Source organism: Athene noctua, chromosome 9 (assembly GCF_965140245.1).
Source record: "Athene noctua chromosome 9, bAthNoc1.hap1.1, whole genome shotgun sequence".
In the NCBI taxonomy this organism is placed as follows: Eukaryota; Metazoa; Chordata; class Aves; order Strigiformes; family Strigidae; genus Athene; species Athene noctua.
This window is the reverse complement of record NC_134045.1, coordinates 27,495,712-27,519,843: the sequence shown is the minus strand read 5'-3', so window position 1 is coordinate 27,519,843 and position 24,132 is coordinate 27,495,712. Positions and strand designations below refer to the sequence as shown.

At 55.9% G+C, this 24,132-nt stretch overlaps 1 protein-coding gene across 7 annotated transcripts in view; it reads right to left on the bottom strand.

The window, feature by feature from the left end:
• Positions 1–24,132, bottom strand: part of PMFBP1 (polyamine modulated factor 1 binding protein 1) — a 130,072-nt gene that overhangs the window by 6,591 nt on the left and 99,349 nt on the right. For 6 of the 7 annotated variants that reach the window (XM_074913518.1, XM_074913519.1, XM_074913520.1 and 3 more), the window contains one exon: positions 18,478–18,624. The exons of the other annotated variant lie outside the window; for it this stretch is intronic. The gene's annotated coding sequence lies outside the window, so the exon portion shown is untranslated. The remainder of the gene's footprint in view (positions 1–18,477; positions 18,625–24,132) is intronic. 7 annotated transcript variants of the gene reach the window in all.

The window sequence follows — 24,132 nt, the reverse complement described above, 5'->3', positions numbered from 1 at the left end:
CTGAGCCTGGCACATCTGCCCACGGCCACGTCCCCCCCCCCCAATGTGCTGCTGATCTGCTGCCCCGGGCTGGCGGCTGCGGGGTTGTGGCCAGGACAGACCTTGGCAGGGCTCAACCCGGTGCAGCTGCCGTGAGCCTGTGGGGCAGCCCCACAGCCCGGCCCCACCGCTCCGCGCTCGCCTGGTGCTGGACAGGGCGGCCCAACTGGGTTGGGAGCCGGCACCACATAGTGCTGGGGGGGGGGGGGGGGGGCGGGGCGGGAGTTGGTTCACTTTAATTACTGCCGTAATGTTATCCTTTTCAGTGCCACGTTAATTGAAATTAAACAGCTGCCACGTTCTGGCTGGGACAAAAGTGAATCCTTTTTCATTCCCCTCCGGTTTAATGAAGACTGACATGCCAAGAGAAAACAAAGGCGCTCCAGCTGCTGCCTCACCAGCATGTGCACCAGCAGTTACCAGGGACCCCGCGAGCCGGCAGAGCCACCCTAGAGCTCCCCACGGCCGCCAGCCCCGGCTGCCCAGCCCGTGTGCTCCCGCCCGAAGGGCCTGGCCGGGCCGTCACGGGCGATGCCAGCCCAGGGCTGTTGGGGAGAGCTGTGGCGTGCCCCGGAGCCAAGCCCAGGCTTTGATCCCGCCTGGCAAGAAGTGTCCGGCCACCAGCTGTGCCCCAGCGCGGCTCCTCCGCCCTCCTGCACCACCGGGCCCGGCTTGCCTCAGCCTCCCGACGTTTGGAGTCACCAACTGGCCCCTGCAGCCTGAAAGCCCAAGCTGAGACAGCGGGATGAGCTGAGGCGGGTATCTCTCGCCAGCCGTAAGCTTTTACCTGTTTTAAGACTGGGAGCTTGCTTGTGATGCCATTCGGTACTTTAAAATATGCAAAATGAGGCGCTGGTACAAACCTCATTAACACCCGCCTCCAACATCATTAAGATGTTTCCAAGAAAATTAATTGAGAGACTCATTAAAAATAAATTAAGAAAAATGTGTTGCAGAGCGCCTGCTCTGAGCTCGTAAATCACGGCTCAAAGCTCCAGGCCGCTGCACAGGCAATTAACGCCAGCCAATTTGTTTTATCCTGACTGCGAAAATTAGAAAGCAGACATGGAGATTAGATTAGGGATGTCTGTCAAGCGGAACTTGGGGTGAATATTTTAGGATACAAAATGGAAATCAGGAAAACAAAGCTGGGACTTCATTCGGAGGAGCTGACAGGCAGAGGTGGGGAGGGAGGAGAGGGATTTAAATGTTTTCTGTTCCGAGGAGCAGCACCACGTCTGTATTTACACCCATCTCGCGGTGCTGCCACCAGACAGCTCTCCATTTTCATCTGCGTGTTGCCAGCCCTTTGTGGTGTGTGCAGACACCGACTGCCCCTTTCGGGAAGCCCGAGCTCCTATCGAGAGCATGCTTTGAAGTTGCTGTGTATTACACAGCCTGAACCAACATGTCGCCTGTGTGTACACTGATTACACACTTGGATTAGCAAACACAGTACGACTGGGTGAGACCACTGCTCAGGACTTAGTCAGCTTTGTGCCATTAGTACCCCTTTGTCCACCTCTAGCACCTTCCATCAGAGGATCTCAGGCTACTTTATATTCATGAACTGAACAGCAGAGCCCTTCTGCAAAATGAGCAAGTGTTATTATCCCCCTTTTGCACAGGGAAGCCGAAGCAGAGATAAGTTAAGGTCTTGCTTGTACCTATGTGCATAAATAGCTGGCGCAGCGGCAGGTGCTGGGTGTGCACGTACCAGTCGTGTGCTGGACACCCCGACCTGCAGCCAAATGTCCAGCCCGGCCGCGCTGCACAGGAGGGGGGTGATGGCCAACAGCCACACAGGCAGGTCGCAAAGCGCAGGGCGCAGCGTCCTGCCTGTGATGTGCTGCGTGTTGCGGGCAGGGCCGGGGTGACCCCGTAGTGGGGCCCCTCCAGCAAACGCCTCCTCTCCCCCCATGTGAGTAGGGTTCCAGGGGGCCGACGGCAGCTGGCGAAGGGCCGCGCCTGGCACCGCTGGCCTCCTCCATGGCTGGACAGTACTGCCTGGCAGGCATCCCAAAGGGCCAGGTTTTAGAAAGCGGTGATCATGCTTTTGCACATGGAGAGCAGGAGAATGCCCTGGACAGGGCAGGCTTTAAATCCTTATTTTCTTTGCTTTCTTCTCTCAGGTTGTCTAGAGACATCCAATACTCGTGTCCTGAGGTCCAACTCCGTAACACACCAGATGGTTTTGGGTGGTATCTCAAAAGGAGACCTCTCCAGGTATGTAAATTGATTAATAGTTTATAAGTCTCCTCTTGGATTTTAACCCACCTTTCTCTGACAGCCCTTTCTTTACAGGCCCCTCCACAGAACAGAGGGAACGCTGCCTTTGTGCAGCCACTATACGTCAGTTCAGTTCAATTTCAGTATTTAATGTGTATGCTAATAATATACACCCCTCTGTAATCCTGTCTGGTTTTGACCAGACACATCTGCTGGCACCAGCATGAGTCAATGATGGAATGGTTTGGGGTTGGTTTTTTTTTTGCCAGTGCAGAATTTCTCCTGGAAGCACCTTTTAACATAAGGAGCTTCTGACTTCCCACCCAGTGTGAGCCTGCACATTTGTGCGCATGCTTTCCCCCACCTCAAATACTGCCTCGCTCTCTCCACGTGGGTTTCTGGACCACGCGGTCTCTGTACCTGTGCCCAAAATACTGAAACTGAGCAAACAGAAAGGAAAAATCAGTTTGGAGTAATACCCAGATGGGATCACTTAAATCTAAGCAAGCTCTTGGAGCATGCAAAGAAGCGCAGAGGATGGTGAACTCCTCCAGCAACTGCGAGGCACCTATGTCAGAGCAGATGATAGCGGTATTTTTACCTAACAAATGGAAAAAACAAAGTGATGATTGATTTAATCACTGATGACAAATCGATGCACATGGGGATGGGGGCAAAGAACACACCCCACCCCAATAGCGACTCTGGCTGCTGCAGTACTCCGGGTGCAGGCAGCTGCTGTCAGGGCACTGCAAAAAGTAAAATCCTGCTCTGAGGAGCAAAGCACAGCCACTGCTCCAGCGGGAGCACGGGCTGGGGGGGGGGCACGGTGGTCTTGGCAATTAACCAGCAGCTTGTGGGTGCACAGGGGAGCAGTGGGCTGTGAGCTGATGGGGTCGCTGGGGGAGCGACAGGCACAGCTCAGCCGGGACCTGCGGCCCCTCGGTGCAAGGGGGTGCTGGAGGGCTCCGAGAGCAGCCACAGGCACTGCCGCGAGGTGATGCTCGGTGCGAGGCCTAGTGGGGAGGGGAGCGAGGGGTCATTTGCTCACAGGTCTGCGTATGTAAGTGGTTTTGTGGGGAGCAGAGTCGATAACGGAAGGCTCTTAGGTCTGGCAGGTAGAAGTATATCTCAGTGCCATGACTGTAAGGTGAAACAAGCCAAACTTGAACTGGAAATAAAGCATATGCCTTAGTAGTTAACTCTTGGCAGAGTAACCCAAATGCTGCAGATGGGCCATCAGTGGACATTTAAAATAGCCTGTTCCATCTCTGCTCACCCAGTTACTGACTCCAAAGCAGACTTCAACCCTGCGATGGGGCAGGAGACACCAGGCTGGGTCTCCACTGCCCCTCCGGTGCCCTGAGCCAGGCCCACCTGTGCCGGGGCTGGTCTGGGGCTTATTGCTGGGCTGTGCCTCAAGGGGGGCTCCAGGCTCTGGGTGAGCTATTGCAGAACTACTGAAAGAGACCTCGAGCTGAAAGCTTTATCCAGGCTGTTTGTCCTGCTCCAGGGGGCCATTCCTGGGCAGCAGGTGAGCTGAGGTTCCCTGCACATCAGCGTTTGCCCGCTGAGGGGACCATGGGCATGAACATGTCACACCCAGGCTGAACTCCTGAAACACTTCTGTTTTGCAGCTAAAATTTTCCATGCTGAGCCTTTGCATGAAGACACATTTAATTTAAATGTTTGAGTAACCTCCTTTCGACTATTTCTGAGTTATGGAATGAGTGGAAAAATACTTGCACGTAAAAAATTACTGGGGTTAAAAATAATTCTAGCCACAGGAAAAATTGCTACATTTTTCTAGCTTAACCAGGCTTCATCCTCATGTGGCCTAAGTCCTTCCCGAGAAACAAACACTTGCAACTACAACAAAAATGCTTTAGAGCATGCTCAGATGGTATATGCTAGCCTATAGGGGAAAGAGAAAAAAGAAAAAGAAAAAGAAGGAAAAAGAAAAGGGAAAAAAAAAAAAAGAGTAAAAACTAAGGGAACCCCAGTCTAATCCCACCATCTTCCTCAACCTGACCATGGAGGGATCTGTGGATGCCATTTGTACAACAGAACTGAAAACGAACTCTTAAAATAAACAGACCCCCCCCCCCCTTATATGCACCACAGAAAGCAAGGACATGCCTGAGACCAGATACAGGAGGAAAGGACAGCTGCGGTAGCACCCGGCATCCCGCGGCTCAGAGCCTTTATGCTGCTCCATGTCCCGCCGTGGTTCACGCTCGGTGCCCAGCCCGGAGGCAGCCCCAGGGAACGCTGCCCGCCGGGGCACACGCTCCAGCCCCAGACACCAGCCCTGTCTCGGGGCACGGTGGGGGCAGCCAGAGCAGCGCCCTCAGCTGCACCCCAGGGCTGCAGAAAAGGCGACCCACGCAGGAGGGTGTCCCGGGTTATCTGTGCTTCCAGCACCCAGACCGAGCAAGGGAGAAGGAAAAAGGGCCTCTGGGGAACAGTGGGATTTCTCCAGCAGGATTTAACGGGGAATGTGTTTATTGTCTGACCCGAAAACAGGAGACAATCATCTCACATCTAGAGCCAGGGAGCTCGTCCACCTCCAGGGACAGACACAACGCAAGACACCACAGATAAGAGAAGTACAAGCACCTCCACGGCCGACTGACACCAGCTCCGTGACAGCAGGGCCGTCTATGCACAGGCGTGCCCCAGAATCTGTCTGGGAAGGGCTGGTCCAGAGCTCCTTGAGCTGCGAGGGTGAAACCACTGAAGGAGCACGTGTTGATTTTAGTGACAAATTTAACAAAGGCAGTGGCCTCTCAAGAGCCCCTGTGTCCTGCTGCAGTGAGCAGCTCCGAGTTGAACGGATCCCGACAGCCCAGATGGGAATTCTGAGCGAGCCAGACGGGGTGTGAGGGTGGCAAGAAAGAAGCAGGAAAAGGGTGGGAGGCTGAAAAGGGGTGGGAGGCAAAGAAATGCTGGGAAGCCAACAAGAAATTAAAGGCCAAAAAGAGGTGGAGGCTTACAAAAGGTGGGAGGATCAAAAAGGAGTAAGAGGTTAAGGTAAAAGAAAGGGCTAAGAAAGGGAGAACAAAAAAATACAGTGGGAGGCTGAGGACTGTGAGGCCAAGAAAGTAGAGGCTGAAAAGGGGTAGAGGTGGGAAAGAACAGAGGCTGAAAAGGGTGGAAGACTGACAAAAGGACAGGAAGCCATTAAGAAAATAGAGACCTAAAAGGGATGGATGAACAAGGGTGGGAGATGGAAAAGGAGTGAGAGAGGTCAGCAAAAAAGAAAAAGCCAAAAAAGGGTGAGAGGCTAAAAAAGGGTAGGATGCCAAAAAACAATGGAAGGCCAAAAGGTGTGGGAGGCCAACAAGAAAATTGAGGCCAAAAAGGGTGGAGGCTGAAAAAAGCTGTGATGCCAAGAAGGGATGGGAACCCAAAATGGTGGTGGTGTGGGTGATGAGAAAGCAGAGGATAGAAAGAACTGGAATTTCTGGCTTCCCACCCCTGTTTGCCTTCCACCCAGGGCTGGAGAACAGGGGGATGTTGAAGGTGGAGAAAGCTGGATGACAGGTAGATGCTGAAAAAGAGAGTGGAGGCTGAAGGAGAACGGGAGGACAGGGGGCAGCTGGAGGCTGAAAAGAAAGTGGAGTTTGAAAAATAAAGTGGAGGCCAGAGGGAGGGGAAGGTGGTGGGGAAAAAGGAGGGTGTTGAGGAGATGGGTAGCTGAGAAATGAGTGGGAGGCCAGAGAGCAGGTGGAGGCTGACAAAGAATTAGAAAAAAAAAAAGAAAAAAGCAGAGACTGAAAAAAAGCAAAAGGGCAGAGGTGAGGAGGAGGCCAGAGGCGAGGAAGCGGCCAGCAGGTACAGGTTGGACAGAAGGAAGTGGGAGGCCTGAAAGGGACTGAAAGGGCGGTGGAGCCAGAGAGGGGGGCCCAAAGGGATGGGTGGCAGGGGGCCACGACAGGGGAATGCAGCCCAGAAAGGGTGGCGAGGCCGCAAAAAGGGGGCAAGGGGAGACTTAAAGAGATCCGTGGGCAGGAGGAGGCTAAAAAAGTGGGGGTGAGGCCAGAGGGAGGGTTAAGAGGGGCAGAGGATGAAAGGGGGAGGGGAAAAGAGATCAGCAGTCCATAAAGAGGCCAGACAGAAGACTAAAAAAAAAAGTGTGGAGCTTGAAAAGGAGCATGAGGGGGGACACAAAGGGGACGGGGGAGACTGGGAAGAGCTGGACAAGCAGCTTAAGGGAGGCAGAAGGGGAGCGGAGCTGGAGGGAGGCGAGGGGAGAGGGAGTCCAAAGGGCAGGGGGAGGCCAAAGAACGAGGGGAAGGTCTGAGGGAGGGGGGCTGGAGGGGACTGAGGGAGCGGCAGGACAAGAGGGCGGGGGTGTACGGAGAGAGACTGCGGGCAGCGCGGCGGGCCCAGGCCCAGGCCCAGGCCCAGGCCCGGACTCGGGCCCAGCGGCCGGGCGCGGGCGGAGCGGTCACCGCGGCGCCTCCCGCCGTATCCCTCCGCGCCCCGCCCCGCCGCCGCCGCCCGGCAGGGGTCGCCCTCGTCCCGCGCTGCGCTGCCGCGACATGGCGGCGGCGGCTCCTCCCCCCCGCTCCTCCCGGTGCTGCGGGGCGGCCCCGGGAACCTTTGTTCTCCCGGAGCCCCCGCCCCGCCGGGCCGGCGCGGCCCCGGGCCGCCCGCGGGCACCCGCCCGACGGCCCCCCCCCGCCCCGGGGCCTCCGCGGGCCCGCGCCATTTTCCCCGTCGGTCGCTGGGCCCCGGGCGGCGGCGCGGGGGGGGGCGGCGGGGCCGCCCGCTGCGGCGTTGGCCGAGCCCGGGGGGCGGATGAAGGGGGGAGGAGGGACCCAGCCCGTCCGGTGTCCGAGCGGCTGCGGCAGCGGCAGCCGGCGGGAGTCACGGAAGGGAGAACGGGAACAGAGTTTCCGTTCGCGGAATTTTAATGAGGCTTAAAGGTTATTTCTCTGCGGCTCTAGTGATAATTTCCAATTCACTGTGTGCGGAGGAAGCTGGTACCGCTGTTCTAATCACATTTGGGTTCTGTCTAGGGCACGCTCGGTGTTTGGCTGGCGAGGAATATCAACAAATTACCAGCAGCATGGTCAGAGTCTGCAGGGGAGACAGACCCAACAGGAAGGGCTTGCAGGGCTTTGCATTCTGCAGTGAGAGTGATCTCATTATCCCTTCCCGGGTCTCAGCCAGGTGCTTGAGGAATACATGCTAAAAACCACTGCAGCTCTTGGGAGAGGGTCCCCTCCAGAGAAGGGAAAAAGAATGAACCGGATCTGTACACACAGAGTAGGAGGAAACGGCTGCAGTGGCAGAAATCGGTGGAACCTGCCGGCCGGCATTCCCAGCACAGGCTGAGGGCTCGGCCGAACCCTGGCCTCGGCAGAAGCGCTGTGTGTGTCCACTGTGGGGCTGCCACCCAGCCCCGTCACCCCGAGCCGGCCTCTGGCATCCCCACCGCTCCGACACCAGCTCCCTCCGCTCCCCCCTCCAGTGCCCCGGGGACGGGCCCAGCCTCGGCAGCGCCGAGACCTCGGGACCATCCTGCCCGCCCAGGTAGGGCCAGCTGGAGCGGGCTGCCTGGTGCCCTGTCCAGTCGTGTTTGAAACGCCCTCCCAGGACGAGAGGAACGCGCAGGCAGGCACGGGAGTGACCCCGCAAGCGAGAGGGCGTGCACCGGCCCGCTGGGGCTGCCTCCTGCCCCGCGCTGGCTGGCAGCACCTCACTGCTGTCCTGTGGATGCTCCATCCTGGCAACTGTTCCCACTGCTCTGCGCAAGCTGTGTCTTGGCTTCTTGTGTTGTACTTAAGGACGTACGCAGGCTGTGTAGGAGCTGCCATGCGTTTCCCTAAGGAACCACGAGCTAGAAGTCAGCAGAAAGCAGAGATCCTACTGGAAGAAGGAAGGAGCGAGCAAAGGAGAAGCAGTGCTGCTGCAGTGTGGCCACAGAACACGGTGCCTCTGTGGTTCTTACAGCCACTGAGAGATGGATGGTGCACCTGGACAGCTCTATCAGAATGGGCACAGGCGTCTCCTCCCAAACCTGCAGCAACAGCAACAGCGTGTGGGAAGAGGTACGGGGAAAGCACAGAGGCTGGGGGGAGACAAACCAGAGGGAGCTGGTAAATGGAAATAGTCTTGTGGTGGGGACCACAGGGGGGGGTGGGCAATGCAGAAATAGAGGCAGAAAGAGAGGATCCTCATGCTTGTCCCTTCCTTAGGGTTAACCTTCAGTCTCTGGCCAGAAGGAAAGGCATACTCTAAGATACAGAAAAAATAAAGCACAAAACCCAGGACAAAGTTGAGACCGTACTGCTGCTGCATAGAAAGTTTCATTAGCCCCACTGGCACAGCAGTAATCAGAGAAAAAAAAATCAGGAGTGATGCAAAGGGATTGACTGCCAGTGGAGGAAAGTAGTGCATCTGCCCTCTCTTGATGTCTTCAGGTCCAGCTGAATGCCCTTCCAAAGCTGCTTTTGTCAAGCAAGTTATTGAAATCAGCCGTAACATGGTGAAATTTTCTTGACTGCGGGCACAGAAGGTCAGGCTGCGTGATCCCCGCGCGCTCTGTGAATCTTCAGAAAGAGAAGGCGAAGGACTAAGAACAGGCCACTTGTGTTCTCCGATAGTGACGTCACGCCAGCGTCCATCTGCAGGGGCTCCAGCTGCGTTCCCCGGCATGTGCTGGGCGGTGGGTGGAAGGCTGGTGGGAGCCCCCAGCAGAACTCTGCCATGCGGCCGCCTGCTCCTCCGAGCCCCATGGGCTGTGGCAGCGCCTGGGCCTGGCCCCGCGGCACACGGGCCCACAGCGGCCCTGCTGCCTGGCGGCACGGCCTCCGTGCTCAGTGTGGCCCGCGAAGGAGGGATCCCAAGGAATCCTTGCAGTGAGGCTGAGAGGGCGACGGCACCCAGCAGACGCGGGTGTTCTGTGTGAGGGGGCTGGGTGTCCAGGCCAGGGCACGCGGGGGCCGTTCCTGGAGGTTCTACCTGACCCGACCCCGAGTTTTGCTTCCGCAAAGAGCAGACACCTGAGCCCTCCCCCCGGCATTACGCGGCCTCTCGGGTGGCACTGGTGCTCGAGGAGGACAGGGCTGGAGCGTTGCGAGGCTGATCTTAACTCATCATGTCTTGTTTTTTCTATGTCTAGCAGCTGCCCCTGATCTGAAGGTACGAGGCACAACCAGGTGGTCTTAACCCTGCTGAAGTTCTGGGCCATTTGCACTTTCTTCCAAGATTTCACTTGCAGTCCCAGCTGCTGTAGCTCTCTGTTCACTCCTCAGGAGTGAGGGCTTGGGGCTGTACTAGATAAAACCAGATACAGATGGAGAGATGGTTATATGGAAATGTTTGCTTAGTGCCCAGGAGCAGCCCAAGAGGCAAACTGACTGTTAAGAATTATTAGGAAAATAATGGGGAACAGATCACAGCTATGCCACTGAACAGACCCATAGTGGAAGCTGCACTGTGATTACCATATGCAGCTCTGGTCTGCCTCTCTCAAGAAAAATAAGAGTTGGAAGCATTTCAGAGAAGAGCAACAAGGATGATCAAATACAAAGAATATTTTCCATGTGAGGAAAAAGTAGATAGTCTTTTTAGCCTGGAAAAGAAACAACTGAAGAGGATTATAAAATCAAGTTTGGCACACAGAGGTTGTCTGCAGTACGGTTCCTCATTGTCCCTTCAATATAAGAACCAGCAGCACCCCATAAATTAGTAGATAACAACTACAAAACAAAAATTAGTTCTTTTTTTTAATGTCTTATGTTGTGTCAGACTGCTTTGCAGTCTGGTGGACTCCTGAAATTTATATGGGTTCAAAAAGAAATAGTTTAATGGGAGAAAAAAATACACTTACATTGACTAAATACAAGACCACACTTTTTCTCCCGAAGCCCTGGGGTGTGGGTCACTGGGAGCTGGCAGAGGACACAGGGCAGCACTGTGGTGTCTGTGCCCTCCTCTTACGCTGACCCAGAGAGCAGTTCTGGGCTCCTGGCAAGATGAGACCGAGCTGGACAGACTTCCAGCGGACTGCAGGTTTCTTTCCTTCACTGCTCCAGGCTCCTTTGCAAGGACTGATCCTGCCTGTCTCAATAGCAGTCGGGTCTCCTTTTTTAAGGAGTTGTATCCAGAAAACCTAGCTTAATCATCTGCAGTGGTGGGCTACTCACCTCACCTGTGCACTGCCGTGTCAGGGTGCAGGTGAGCCTTCCCAGGCTCGTCCACTTTCAAACACCCCCGCTGCTGGCAGCGACAGCAGGAGCTCCCTGTCGCAGTCCCTACTCGTGTGGGCTGCCAGGACACCCAGCCAGCAGTTGGCTGTTGTGTCTGCTGGCCAGCTCTGCTGGAAGTCCTCCCCTCCAGGCCTACAGATCACTGCCAGCCCTTTCTCCACTCTCCTGTACCCCTCCACAGCACCAACGCTTCTGACCTCCTCAGGGCTACGTGGTCAGACGAGGGAGTGGGGCAGAGCTGTCCCAGGCAGCGGGAGTCGTGCCATGCAGTTCTCACTGTGGACAGGTGAGAGCCCAGCACGGGGCTTAGAAATGAGCCGTGGCTCCTTGCTCCGAGTCTGCCCTCCAGCCCCCCGGGCTCAGGAAGCTCTCATTTACATTCCAGCCAGCTCGAAGAAGATACACACAGCATGGGCAAGAGGAGACCCTGGCAGCCGCTCCAGCTCCTGGGCTGGTGGCTCCTCCAGACTGTTAGGCCAAGTCCTGCTCCAACAGCATTTGCTGCCCTGAGCTTTAACCTGCTTCTGACACTAGCAACTATCTGTAGCTTTCCAGCAGGCTGTGGGTTTACCAGATTTGTGCAAGTGTGCTACTCCTCCTTTGGTCACCTGGAGCAACCAGCATCTGTCAGGAGCTGGTACAAGAGCCTACAATAAGCTGTGGAGAGCAAGATAGATCACAGTGGCTTTCTGATGGGTGCAAAACCACCCTGTTGTTTCTTCTGCACACAGTACTATCACACTGCTCATCTTCCACTGGAAGTTGCCGGGCAGCTGTCATTCCCGCAAGACAACTTCAAATGAATTAAATGAATGACTGTGTTTCGTGATTCCAAATGCCACAGTGCAGACGCACTAGCCAGGTTCCAGGAATCAATCACCAAACTGCACCGTCTCCTTCTGGAGCAAGCTCCCAGTGGAGACACTGAGAACATTTATTTTGTAGCGACACCAAAACTTCACAGTCGATTTTAAGCCTCTTAGACATTAAAATAATGAATGCAAGTTCCCACTGAGGGCTATCGACTTCAGCGTGTGCCAAGCTGCAGGGAACAGCCCGTGCCACACCTGTGCGTGACAGTGGTCCCTGCACCAGCGGGTCTCAGATCAGAGACCAGCTTCCTGGGATTTACCGTCAGCATCCTCTGAGGTTGCCATTCAGCAGAAGGGGTCTGTGCAGCACGAGGTGAAAAGCACCAGGGAACAGCATCAGCTTCAAAACACACAAAGGGATTAGCACAGCGTTAGAAGAGCCACACGCTGCCCTCGGTGCTGGCGATGGGGGAGGCAGCCCTGCGGCAGCAGCCGCCCCAGTTCAGGTGAGTGCTCACCGTGACAGTGGCTGCATGCTCCTGCGGTGTAAATCCCAACCTGACTTCTCGCAGAGCATCTGCTCTCGTTGCTGCCATGTTGCTGGGGAATGTCTGCGTGGAGGAGTGCAAGGATAGATTTGTCCTTCATTAAGAGCAGTGGGGGCCAGAGCAGCAGGCAGCATTCCGGGCTGCAGCCATGCTTTGGCAGCGCTGGTAACCGATGTCCCGTGCGTGCAGGGTCAGAGTAAGACGCATAACTGCTGGTTATGTGACCCAGAGTGTCCCCAGCCTGCCCTGTGCTTGTGTTCCTTCTCACACCTCCGTTCTTCCACAGCCCCCCCCCGTGCTGCAGGTCCATAGCAGCTCCTGATGTGTGGAACGGATGGGACACACTGTAGGTCTTCCTAAACCATCCAGGTGGGTGCCTGGTGCCGAGCCCTTTCCTACAGCTCTCCTGACTGCCAGCACAAGGAACACAAGCCAGAGAATCCCAGACAATCTCCACCGTGCAGCAGAGCTGCTCCACGGGCAGTGTGTGCCGGCCGCCAGAGCTGCTTGGTGCTGGCCCTGCTGTCACCTCAAGCAGTGCCTCTGCTTTGTCACACGCTTCCTATTCTGCTGCACACAGCTCTGCAGCAATCCAGCAGTCACAAATCCTTCCTTTTTTTATCATGCAGTGATTCCCCTACACCACTATTTTTGTACACCTTCCACTGCAAAAGAAAGGTCAGTACTGAGCTGCAATGCATGTTCAGCCAGAATTTCCCTTTCCTTTCTCTGTTAGATCATCCTGCTCAGTGGCAGAGCACGGTAATCAGCCAAATATCATAAGCATGGTTTTAACGAGAGTAGCTCTGCCCAGCCTGCTCCCACATGGCAACCAAGAACACAGTGAGTGAAAAGAGCCCCTGCTCGCGTCTGGAAATGCTCCCCTATTTCTGGAGTTTGTTAGTACAGTATCAAAATTATGGACTACAACACTTTCCACTCCTTTCTTTCATTCTGAATTAAAGACCATCTACTGAAGACTCTCACTTCAAAAAACAGCCAGGCACTTTCTAATATCAAGGAAAATGCCTGAAGAATAAATTGCTCCTATCAGAAATAAAGCATTTTAGTTCTGCCACAAGCAGAGATCTGTGTTTATAAGTCTCTCCAAAGGCAGCTCCATCTTTCCTGCTTTCCTCTCATTTTCTTTTGATGCACAAAGCCTGCATACTGCAGTGCTGTGATTGGATTCAGCTTTGGAGCAGTGTAATTGTAAATATTCATTGGAATCCAAGCTAGTTTTCCCAAGTCTCTCTTAAAGGCTCTGCAGCTATACAAACAGCCATGGCTCTGCATTAGCCTCACAGCCTGGAGGCTGCCTATTTCTCCAAGCCCCAAAGACTGTGTCTTCAGAGGCTGCATGAAGAGAAATCAGCCTTGCAGACCATTTTAGTCAATGCTCTATTATTTTCTTTATTCCATCTTTAACGTCTGTGTTGCAGAACTGGCTCTCAGACCCAGATGCCCGGTGGGGTTCCCCGCCAGCATCTACACAAATACCACCGTTCACCTGCGCTGGCAGTTCCCCCGGCTGTTGTGGCTGTGTGTCTGTCTGCCGGCGGTGCTGGGGTGTCTGTGTGGACGGCTCCGTGTCCTGCTGGACGGTTTAGGGTATCTGGTATGTGCCTCTGGTGTTCCACCCTCCCACTGAGGACCAATAATCTGGGTGGGTGCCACTTAGCACTAACATGGCTGTGAGGCTCTGTGGGTAGGCAACACTCTTCTCGCTCAGAACTGCACCCCTGTGGGTCACCGAGAAAGCAGATGGATCAACCGCTGCTACCCCAGCACTGCTGCCCCTCCAGCCACCGATCCACGACCACGCTCCAACAGCAGGAGGTAGGCAAAAGGCAGAGCTTCTGCAGCTATTGGGGAGCAGGGGTGAGACCCCTCCATCAGTCAGAGCCCGACCTCCGCACCACCTGGGCCAGTGCAGCCAGGCTCCAGGGCATCGGGCCGACCTTGCTCTGCAGGTGGTCTCTGGCTGAGCCGTGTCCTGCACAAGTCGTTTGCAAAGCAGCACACGTAAGAAGCTACACACAGCTATTCTGCTGAGAATGGAAATTGAATCCAAAAGTTCTGATAGCAAATCTACGCTACCATCTCTGCCTCATCTACTCTTAAGCTTACCACCAATGGTGGAAGTGCAGCGCTCGGCCAAAGCCTGAGGCACAGCAGCACATGTCGTACAGATGGTGGTACTGGAGCCTTCATCACCCACTGACATCCTCCAGGCTCTGCTTGCTCTTTTCAGCATGTGTTAAAGCACATGTTCTGGCTACTGGGTAACCTGTGACCAGATAAGTAGGTAGTAAAAGGGGCAAAATCCATCTTTCTTTCCACATGCCAGTTCCGGGGTGCAGCTCCGCAAACAAGCACCTACTGTTGTGGGTGAGGCAGGGCAGAGCACGCGTGTTCCTGCGGGAGCAGCGCGGCGGCTCTCGGCCACGGGTGCTACCCCTCGCCGCAGGCACCGGGCCCCCACCAGCTGCACTGAGGCCTCTGCTCACCCTGTGGAGCTGGCCTCTACCCAGCAGCATCCTGGGCGCCTCCAGGCTCCTCTGAAAGATGTGAGGGAGCACCAGGGCGTCAGCCCAGGGTGTCCAGGCTCGCTCCAGTGTGAGGGGTGGGGCAGGTCCACTTGTCCTTCCCGAGGGCTGGAAGGGGAACAGAGAACCCTCTTCCCGAGAAGAGAGATGAAGGAATGTCACTAATGAGGAAGACACATGAGGATGAATTTACATGGGCAGATGCTAGTGTGCAGTCCCCGGCAAGTCCCTCCTGTGAGGACGTGGCAGGAGCGGGGCAGTGAGGTGGAAGAACGCTCCCACAGAGCCACGCTGCTGCCCAGCACGGGGCTGCAGCCAGCGCCGCTGGGGACGCAGCCCCACCTGGGGCACAAAGCTGGGACTGAGCCTTGCGGAGATCAGGTGAACCACAGCAGGATGTGAGCACAGATCCAAGACTCAAGTGCAGTCACTAGAAAGGATAATCAGCCTGGGAAGTGGCACGCTGACACCAGGCGAGCACTAGAGGAGACCGTGGTGGGGCTCTGAAGAAGGCAGACCTGGGATTCATGGTATGAGCAAGTAGAGATTTAGGAAATGAGCAAGGCTGGCATGAACCTTGGGAGGCTGATGAAATTCCACCTTCCCATTCTAAGACAGGGGAACCTACAAGTGCCCTGTCTTTTGGTTTTGGTCCTTAAAGATCTGTGATGCAGAATCCTCAGGCCCCTGTGGCAGTCTGTTCACGTGCTTTGTTCTCCTCCCCGTTAGAAAACTGTTTCTAACCTGAATCTTTCTTGAAGCAGGCTGTGCCCACTGGTTCTTGTGGTGCCTTCATGGACACGCAGTACAGATGGCTTTGTTCCTCTTTCCATGAGTTCCTTACATACAACTAGTGGTGTGATTTTCCTCAGTCATGCAGGAGAAAAACACCCCAACAAAACAGCCAGATTAGAGACCACAAAAGAAAACCTGTCTGGTGGAACTCACTGCCACACCAAAAGACAGCAGCTATGAGCACCCTGTGAGACCAGATAAAGTAATGAGGCCTTTATCAAGATAACAGCTTCCAGAGTCAAAAGAGCTTTGTGGAGAGAAACACCCTGCTCCGGTAGATCTAGATCTTGTTGTGGTAGCCACCAAATTGTCCTCTTTATTTCCTTTCCCACCACAGAGGTGGGCAGCTCAAGGCTAACTGCCTTCAGGTGTGGTGGAGGAAACGGCCCTGGAGGAGGTCCAGCCTCCAGCTGAAGGGACTGACCGTGGAGACCGTGTGGTCATGAGAGGGGCCGGATGGTGAGATGTGCCTGGCCGAGTGGCAGAAGGAGCCAGTCCCTGGGGTCACTGTGGAAATCCACCCTCTCCTCACCCCAACACATGACATTGCCTTTCTGCCCCTGCAGCCTCCTGCCACGGCTCCGCCGGCAGCTCGCGGGCGGGCCACGTGCCTTTGCGGGGCTCCAGGACCTGACGCTCGGCCCGAGATGCCGGCAGGGTCCCTGGCGTGGGGACACAGTGGTCCTTTCCCTGCACAGCCCTGGTGCAGAGGAGCCCTCCTGTCATGAGCGGGAAGCACAGTCCTCCCCTCCCAGCTCCCTTCTCCAAAGGAACGAGCGCGGTGTTCTTCAGAGTTCCTGCTACGATGATTTATCCAGGTCATGGTGAGGACAGCTGGCTAACTGAGGTTAACAGCTTTCTCGGTTTCATTTCAGAAAGACATTATCATGGGTGCTGTATTAAACAATGATATGCCAAATTCTGATTCATTCGCCAGGAGAGCTCACAATCGGGTGGGGGACTCGGCTGACAGGCAGGGCCATGCTGCTAGCCCTTCCTTAAAGGGCAGGACCATAACTCATGCTCCCAGTGCTAAATTACACCTGACACTCCTTGCAGAGGGCTTCTGGTGTGTGCAGCCTGCTACAGGCGTCCTGGGACTGCCAGCCGTGGGAGCCCAAAGCCCCCAGACCAGGAGGTCTGTCAGCAACCGTGCCTGGCTCAAAAAAACTAAAAAAAGGTTGGGGCCCTTCTGTCTGGAAGAAGGATGATGGAAAGGAAACACGACAATGGTCTCTAAATCCAGAAGCGTCACAGGGAAGGTGACTAAGGAATGACTGTTCATGGGCTCCTCCAATGAAACAATAGGAACTGTCAGGGGACAGGTTCAAAATAAACAAAAGGAGGCGGCTCTGCATCCCACACATGGTTAAGCAGTGGAACTTGCTGCTACAAGACACTGCAGAAGACAGATAATATCTGAGTTACAAAAACAGTTTGACAAGTTATGGATGAAAATTCCTCAAGGGCTCTTAAACACAAGAACTCCCGCCTGGGCTTGGGAAGCCCCTTCCCCACAGAAGGTGGGCGAGCACCTTGGGGCAACAGCACAAGCATCCCCTGTTGTCCCCAGGGGGAGAGGGCTCTTTCCCAGGCACGGGCGTAAGCTGCTGCCAGACACAGAGCTAGGTACAACACTGCTCTGACCCAGGATACTGTTATATTTTTATGTAACAGGGCTTGATGGTCAGTACTTTTTTGTAGGAGAAAGCTTAGAGCTGCGCTGTGTTATCTGCCACTTTCCCACCAAACCCAAGGAGCTCGGCTCAGATAAACTCAGTATCAGTGGAGGGTGAGGATGGGAGCGAGACAGTAACTGTGCGAAGGAGCAGACTCGCGGTTCCCGCCCTGCTGTGCTGTCCTTGCACAAGTCAGCACACGGTCCCGCCGCAGGTATGCAGAACAGAGCACAGGCACGGCCGACACGCTCGCGGGTCGTTTGTCCTCCCCCTCCACGCACACATAACCCACAAACTTCCCGGACCGGCCTTCGCCACTGAGCAACCGCAGCGCGGGCGGCTCAGCCCCGCACTGTGCTGTCTCCACACACAGAGAACAATGGGGGACTTGGCAGTGAACGGAGCAGTATCTCATTTTCCTTCGTATCACATGAATCATATTCATATATGATGCACTACAGATATTGTTCATATTCATAATCACCAAATTAAGCGAAGCAATATGTTTCCACTTTGAATAATAAGGGGATAGCTAGCCCCCCATCCCAATTTTGAAATGCTGCCCTCTGAGCTGCTGCTCAGACAAACGAGCTGTGCTGGGCTCACCCTGCTGTCCGGCACGCTGGTACCCCATCTCCAGTATCGAGAGAACCTGGTTTAGTCTTCCAGAACACTGAGAATATTTACCTACCAAGTTGTTAAAATAGACATAATTTTTCTGGCTTATGGGGTGCTGAAAGAGATTAGAGGTGGGTACCACGGAGGACAGACGCAGTTAAGCAAGTCCTGCAGTTGTGCAGCAGCAGCAGCTGCACAGCTTCTCGGGATCAGCTCTTGCCTCTCTTTGCCCTCTGGACCTGAATGACAGCTCCTGGCCAAAATCCGCTCACGACTGAGGGTGCCCACGCGGCCAGCAGTGGGGACGGGGGCCAGGATGCTCTCCCAAGCCGGATTCAGGAGCAAAAGTAATACACGGTCTGAGCAAAGGGTCTGGCCCCCAGCAGCTTCTGAGACAGAGGGGCCGGAGGAGCTGTGGCGGGGCAGGGGCAGGCGGCCGGCGCAGAGAGGAGAGGAAGAACGCTGCCCAGCAGGCCTCCCCGCAGCTCCGCAGGGCCACGGGGGCACTCCCGCCCTCATTGTCTGCGTGTTCCGGAGCAAACCCAGGATTTCCTCCACAGCAGCACAGCAGAACAGATCAGAACGAGCCTCCTCTCCCGGCTCGCCACACGTCACCGTTCCCACCAGCCCAGGCAGCGCTGTCCCGGGAGGCACCGTCCCTCCGGCCGCCCTGGCCCCTTCTCTGGGAGCAGGTCAGCAGCGGGAGCAACGCCCAGCCCATCTGTGCCCTAGAGCAGCCACACCCTTGCCGCGAGAGCAAACCCAGCACCCATTTACAGCCAGCGGAGCCGTAGCTGTCTCCCCGGATCCCTGGACCTTCCCCTCCTCACTGGGAGTTGACAGACTCCACTTTTGCATCTTTAGCCCTTCCTTATGCTGCCATGTAAACGAGAACAGTAGATAATCACTACTGGTGTGAATGCATTAAATAATGCTCCCTTCCCAGCCTGGGCTGCCAAGCTAGAGCGGGCATCTCCTCCTACCTGCTTCTGAGCTTTCTCCTGCAGCTGGCAGCTGGCCCCCAGGTCCTGGCTGAGCTGCTGGATCCGCCTGCATTTCTGCTCCAGTTCTGCCTGCCTCTCCCTCTGCTTGGTCTGCAGTTGATAGATCCTCTGCTCTTGAGCATCCAGCTATTGACCCGCCCAGGGAAAGAAAGAAAAAATGGAAAAAAAAATCAATTAATACTAAACGGCTTAACAAAACCCTGAACAGCACAGGCCTGATGCTGCTGGGGGTGGGGATTGTTGGGAGGAGACACCCCCCCGCACACATTAGCTGCAAAAACCTGATGTTCTGGGGACAGGAAGCCAATATGGTAGGTGTGAGCTGACGTGCGCCCGCAGCAGCAGCGATCCGTCCAACTCGGGGAAGGCAGAGACTCTGCCGCGCTGGGGTACCTGCCTCCTCTGCTCACCAAGGGGGTGACAGACAGGCTGGGTGAGGGAAGCAAAGAGCAGCTGAGCAAACCCAAAGTTATTGTAACTAATAACTAAATAACCAGCCCTGATTCGGCTGTGTGCTGGGACCCCTTCTGGCATTTCCCCTGCGCCTGCCGCCCCCAGCGTGACGGGGAAGGGGAGCTCCCTGCCCTGCAGCTTGTGTTTCACCCCCTCGTCCTGCCTGAGCAGGAGTGGGCTTTGAGGGCCCAGAGCTCTCACTTCTTGGTGTCCCAGCTGCAAGGAGTTTTCAGAGGGAGGGAGCAGGAAAGGATCATGAATGTCAACCACGGAGCAATTAGCATGACAAGACTGAGGTATCGATCTGCTGGAGCTAACAGTGCTGTGCAGGAGCCCCAGCCACTGCCCCCCCCCCGCCCCCCACCGTGCCTTTGTGACCAGCAGCTGAGGGACGCTGCTCGCCTTCCTCTGACCTCTGACCGGGAGAGGAGCCACAGCCAGTGGGTGCGAAGGTGTGGGGCAAGGGCAGAGGCTCTGCATGGCTCCTGCCCTCCTCGTGACAGGGAGGCAAGAGGAAATGCTGGTCAGCAGCTGGCCAGGGGCTGTGCGATGCCTCGCCATGAGCACAGGCCTTACATGCAGTGAAGTGACCACGGCGGGTGGGAACAGCACGCTGCTGGTACGGCTTGGGAGCGGCTGGAGGCAGCCCCGTTTCATGGGGAAAGGGGCTCTCCAGGGCTTCCTAGTAACACTGAAGGGGAGACGGGCAGGGCACAGACACTGCAGACATCTCGATGGATGAGAGCAGGGCCTGTGCCGCTGCGCAGAGGTGTGGGGACAAGGCAGAACATACAGAGAACAGATTTCTAGAAGAGATCTAGTGTATTCTTCTCCCCTGTCAATAGGTCCCAGGTAGGTGATACATCTCTTACTAGAAATGGGAAGAGCAGAGGCCCTGAGGGCCCACAGGCATGAACTGCCCAGGGGTCATGCCCACACCCCTTGCCCAGACCCGCCGCTGCCCTGCCCTGTCCCTCCCCTCACCCCCACAAGCAGCCCCGCTGCGGGGCACTGACATGGCTCTCTGCTCTTGAAGGACCCGCTGGGCCCAGCGCGGGGCAGGGAGGCACATCCCACCACCAGCTGCCCTCGGGCAGCGCTGTGCTGCCTGCGCAGGGTTCTCCCGGGAGGGACATCTCCAGAGACCACTCCCTCCCCGGGAGGTGTCTGTCTGTCCGGCTGGCAGGGCCCCCAGCCCCCTGCGCCCCGCGGAGCTGCCGACCACGGCTGAGCCCTGTCAGCATCACTGCGGACGTCCTGCAACACAGCAGCAACCAAGGGGCCTAATTAATGTTCACTAACTGTCTTACTAAACCTAGAGAGAATTTTGATATTAATTAAATGCTAACTGATTAGTAAAACATATTTACTGAAGACTGTCACCCAGCTGTCAACATTCAATAAATACATTAATAATCAATTTGCATGTAATTAACATAAAATGACATTAACGTCTACATTAAAGATGTATTGGAGACATTGTTATGAGCACAGTGGCCTGCCTTCCTCCAAGCCGTATTCTGTATGCACGGAACACACTCAAACCCGCAGTGAGAAAGGTTATCGCTGTCCACCAAAACACCCACCAAAAGAAAAAAAAAGAAAACGTTTAAATTCTGAGTGGATGTGAGCGCGTGCACGTGTGCTCACCCACCCGCCTGTACATCCCCAGCAGGGCCCACGTGTGCCGAGCGCCAGCTCCAGCAGCGGCACTGCAGGCTCTGAGGAACCCAGGACGTGCCCAGCGTGGGGCAGGCGGCCGCTATCCGCTGGGTTGCTCTCGCTGCTGGCAGCGACTGCCCGCGCCTATCGCACCGCTTGTACCCATCACACTGCCCGCGCCCATCGCACCACCCGTACCCATCGCACTGCCTGCACCCATCGCACCGCCCGTACCCATCGCACCGCTCGTACCCATCACACTGCCCGCGCCCATCGCACCGCTCGTACCCATTGCACCGCCTGCACCCATCGCACCGCCGGCACGGGCCAGACCAGGTACGGAGATGCTCTGCAGATCCCCAGCTTTGCCCCGGCACAAGTATTCCTGAGCCTTCCCAGGCCAGGAAGAATCCCCGGCACTCTGGTGTGGTGGTTCCTTCCCGTATTTGCCAGAGAACAGAACAAGCGCCAGGGCACGAAGGACTTTTCATGCCCCACTGCGTTCAGCCTGGCACTTTCTTCCCCCTCCCTCTCAGCAGGGCTCTGAGCAGCCTGGAGCAGAGCTGGGGCCTGAGGTGCCACCTCCCTCTCGCAGCCCTGGGCCCGCCCGTGGAGGCTGGATGAAGAGCCGGGGAAATTCCTGGCAGCAGAGAAAGTGGCAAAGCCAGACCTTGGCGCGGCTGGGGTCAGGGGCACAGACCAGCTGATGCCAGGCAGAGGAGATGGAGAACAAAGAGGTGAAGCAGCGCAGCATCCAGGGAGTGCGAGTTCTCCCTTGCTGAGAAGCCAAGGGGCAGCAATATAAAATCCACTCAAGGGCTCGTCCCCGCACAGCTGGGCCCAGGACCCCCTGGCACCGCCAGCGCGTTGGCCCAGGACACAGCGAACCCCAGAGGGACCCGCCTACCAGTAGGAGTGGCACAGGCCGGCGCAGGGGGCTGACAGGCACACAGCACCCTCAGACAGGAGCACAGCACTCTCCCTTCCTGCAGCCCCAGCACCCACCAGTGGCACAGGGGGCAGTGGAGCCCCCTGGCAGGGGCTGCACCTTGGGTTGCCGGGCCCCCGCTCTGCTGGCAGGGAGATGGGAGGGAGGGGTGTGTGGGGCAGCGGACGGGCATCATCTGGCAGCACCAGGCTGGATAGCTTCTGCAGCCTGGGGCTCACAGAGCTTCATCCACAGGGATAACCTGGGAAGGGTGAGAGACGGGGGGAGCTGATGTGTCCTCTGCATGCAGGATAAACACTCCTTCCCCCAGCTGCAAGGCAGGTGAGTGTGTTTTGGAGGCAGAATAAGTCCAGGATCCTCGATGCAGTGAGGCTCCCTACCAGCTCCCCAGCAACAGTAACGCCTGTGACCACGGGGATGTCATACAGCTTCGTGGAGCAGCGTCTACCTTTGGGTCGGGGTGAACTGGGAGGATGTCTCCGGCTCAAAGCAGCGCTGCCTGTCTGGGCTCAGCGTTCGGAGACAAGCCCGCCTTGTCCCCACACAGACCCACGAAGCGATTTGCTTGCAGCAGGAAAGAAGGTGGCATGTTTAGGGTGAACATCCCCCACCCCCACCCCTTCTCCTCTCATTTAAGTGGAATCAATTGTGCCATTTCTGCTTTGCTTTTCAAAAGCAATTACTTTCATGTCATTTCTACAGACATTCACGGAGAGCGAGAGAGTGAGGGCTTGATTATCCCCCCTCCCATCCCCATCCTGTGGCTTCCGCAGTGGCGGTGAAGTATTAAATTAAATGAGGTGTCTATGGAGCGGCGATGGTTTCAGGTCAGAGGCGCTATGGAAAGCTGTATGCTGCACTGCTCCTGTATATGTAAATGGATATATTAAAACCACTGATGTCAACTTGCAGCACTCATCTCCTCTGCTCTCGGGTGATCAAAGCTGATTGCAGAGGCAATTACTGCAAAGGAAAAGAAAATCACGGCCTCCTGCTCATCCCTGAGCTACCGGAGTTTAATTGCTTAGTGTAGCTGAAGCTGCCTCTCCATCTCCCTGGTGTACCCACACACACACGGGAGCAGCGCACGCCATGAAACACAGACAGGAGCGGACGTTTTTGGGGATGGGCAGTGAGAAGCACCCCAAGCAGGGGAAGACCACAACATGAAAAATAATGATGCTTAAAAATGAATTAAACCACTACAGCAGGCAGGGCTGTGTCTTAGCAAGCCGCTGGATCAATAACACAGGGAGAAAATCAGGGCAGCATAATACATGGCCATAAGACAGCCTCTCTCGTTCTCTCCTCTTTGGTCCTGGAGTCACAGTAAGACTTATTCAGGCTTTTACCAGCTGTAGCTAATCAGGCTCCCAAATCCTTGTGATGTAGGTGAGAATTGCGACCCCTGTTTTACAGCTGAAATGACTTCAAAGAAAGGTATCGGTGCCTGCCCTGAGAAGTCCCGACTCCCCGCCCTGTTCTTGCCTTTGTATTTCACATGCACTTCTGCATGAGCACAGCAAAGGCGGGGGACATCGCAACATAAGCATGGCGCTCACCAGCTCCCACCGGCACAGTTTCAGGAGCCAGCCCGAGCTGTCCAGCTGCGCTGCTGGTGGTGCTGGGCAGACCAGCTGGGGGGTACGACTTCACCTGCAGGTCATTCAAATGGCTTCTCAGCAAGCCAGTGCCCCCACCTACGCCATCCCGCCTGCCTTCCCGCTCCCGTTTCTCCCCGAGGCTGGCCACCAGCATCTGCTCACATGCTGGTCCTGTGCTGGCGCCTAGCCCCCCTGTGCGGGCACGCTGTGCTGGGATGTGCTGGCCAACGCGGCGTGCTGGCTGACACGGGGTACTGGCCAACGCAGCGTCCTGGCCACATGCACGTGCTCTCTGCTTGCACATCCGCACGTGGCCTGAAGCAGAGCTGTGCAACACGTCAGACATAAGACCCCTCACTAAGATGTTGTTATAAGGGGGCAAGGAGGTCAATAAAGAAAATGGGGGGTTGACGGACAAAAGATTTATGTTTCCACGTAAGGCAGGAACACATTTTTGGAAGGAATACCTTCCGAGGAGTGTCAGCCAGCCCCTGCACCCCGTGCCTAAGCCCGCGGGTGTGGGACCTGAGCAGTGTGAACAGGTCCTGCCCGAGCACCTGGTGCCTGCTCTGGGATTATGCACCAGCTGGCTGCCTGCAGTCCCCCACTACTGCTAGAAATGCTGGTGCAGACCAGTGCTTGACACTGTACTCGTATCTAATGGGACTCAAAGCAGGCCTAGAGATTGTGCAGGTAAACACCCAGCACCCCATCAGCTGCCTTACACCTGAGATGGGCGAGGCAAGGCCAGCAAAGGCCTGAGTCACGGTCACCATTCACAGGTCATGCACATGTGAGGGCATTCTAGACTGTGATCGCACACAAATCTTGCCCACATCCGTGCCCACACCAGGAAACACAGGTTAGAACTCTGCCTCGTACTGGAATAGGTGCTGAGAGCTGTGCTGCTGCTCTGTGAGCATTTCCAGAAGTGCTGTGCTGGCCACGAGGAGGTTTTCTGCCCAG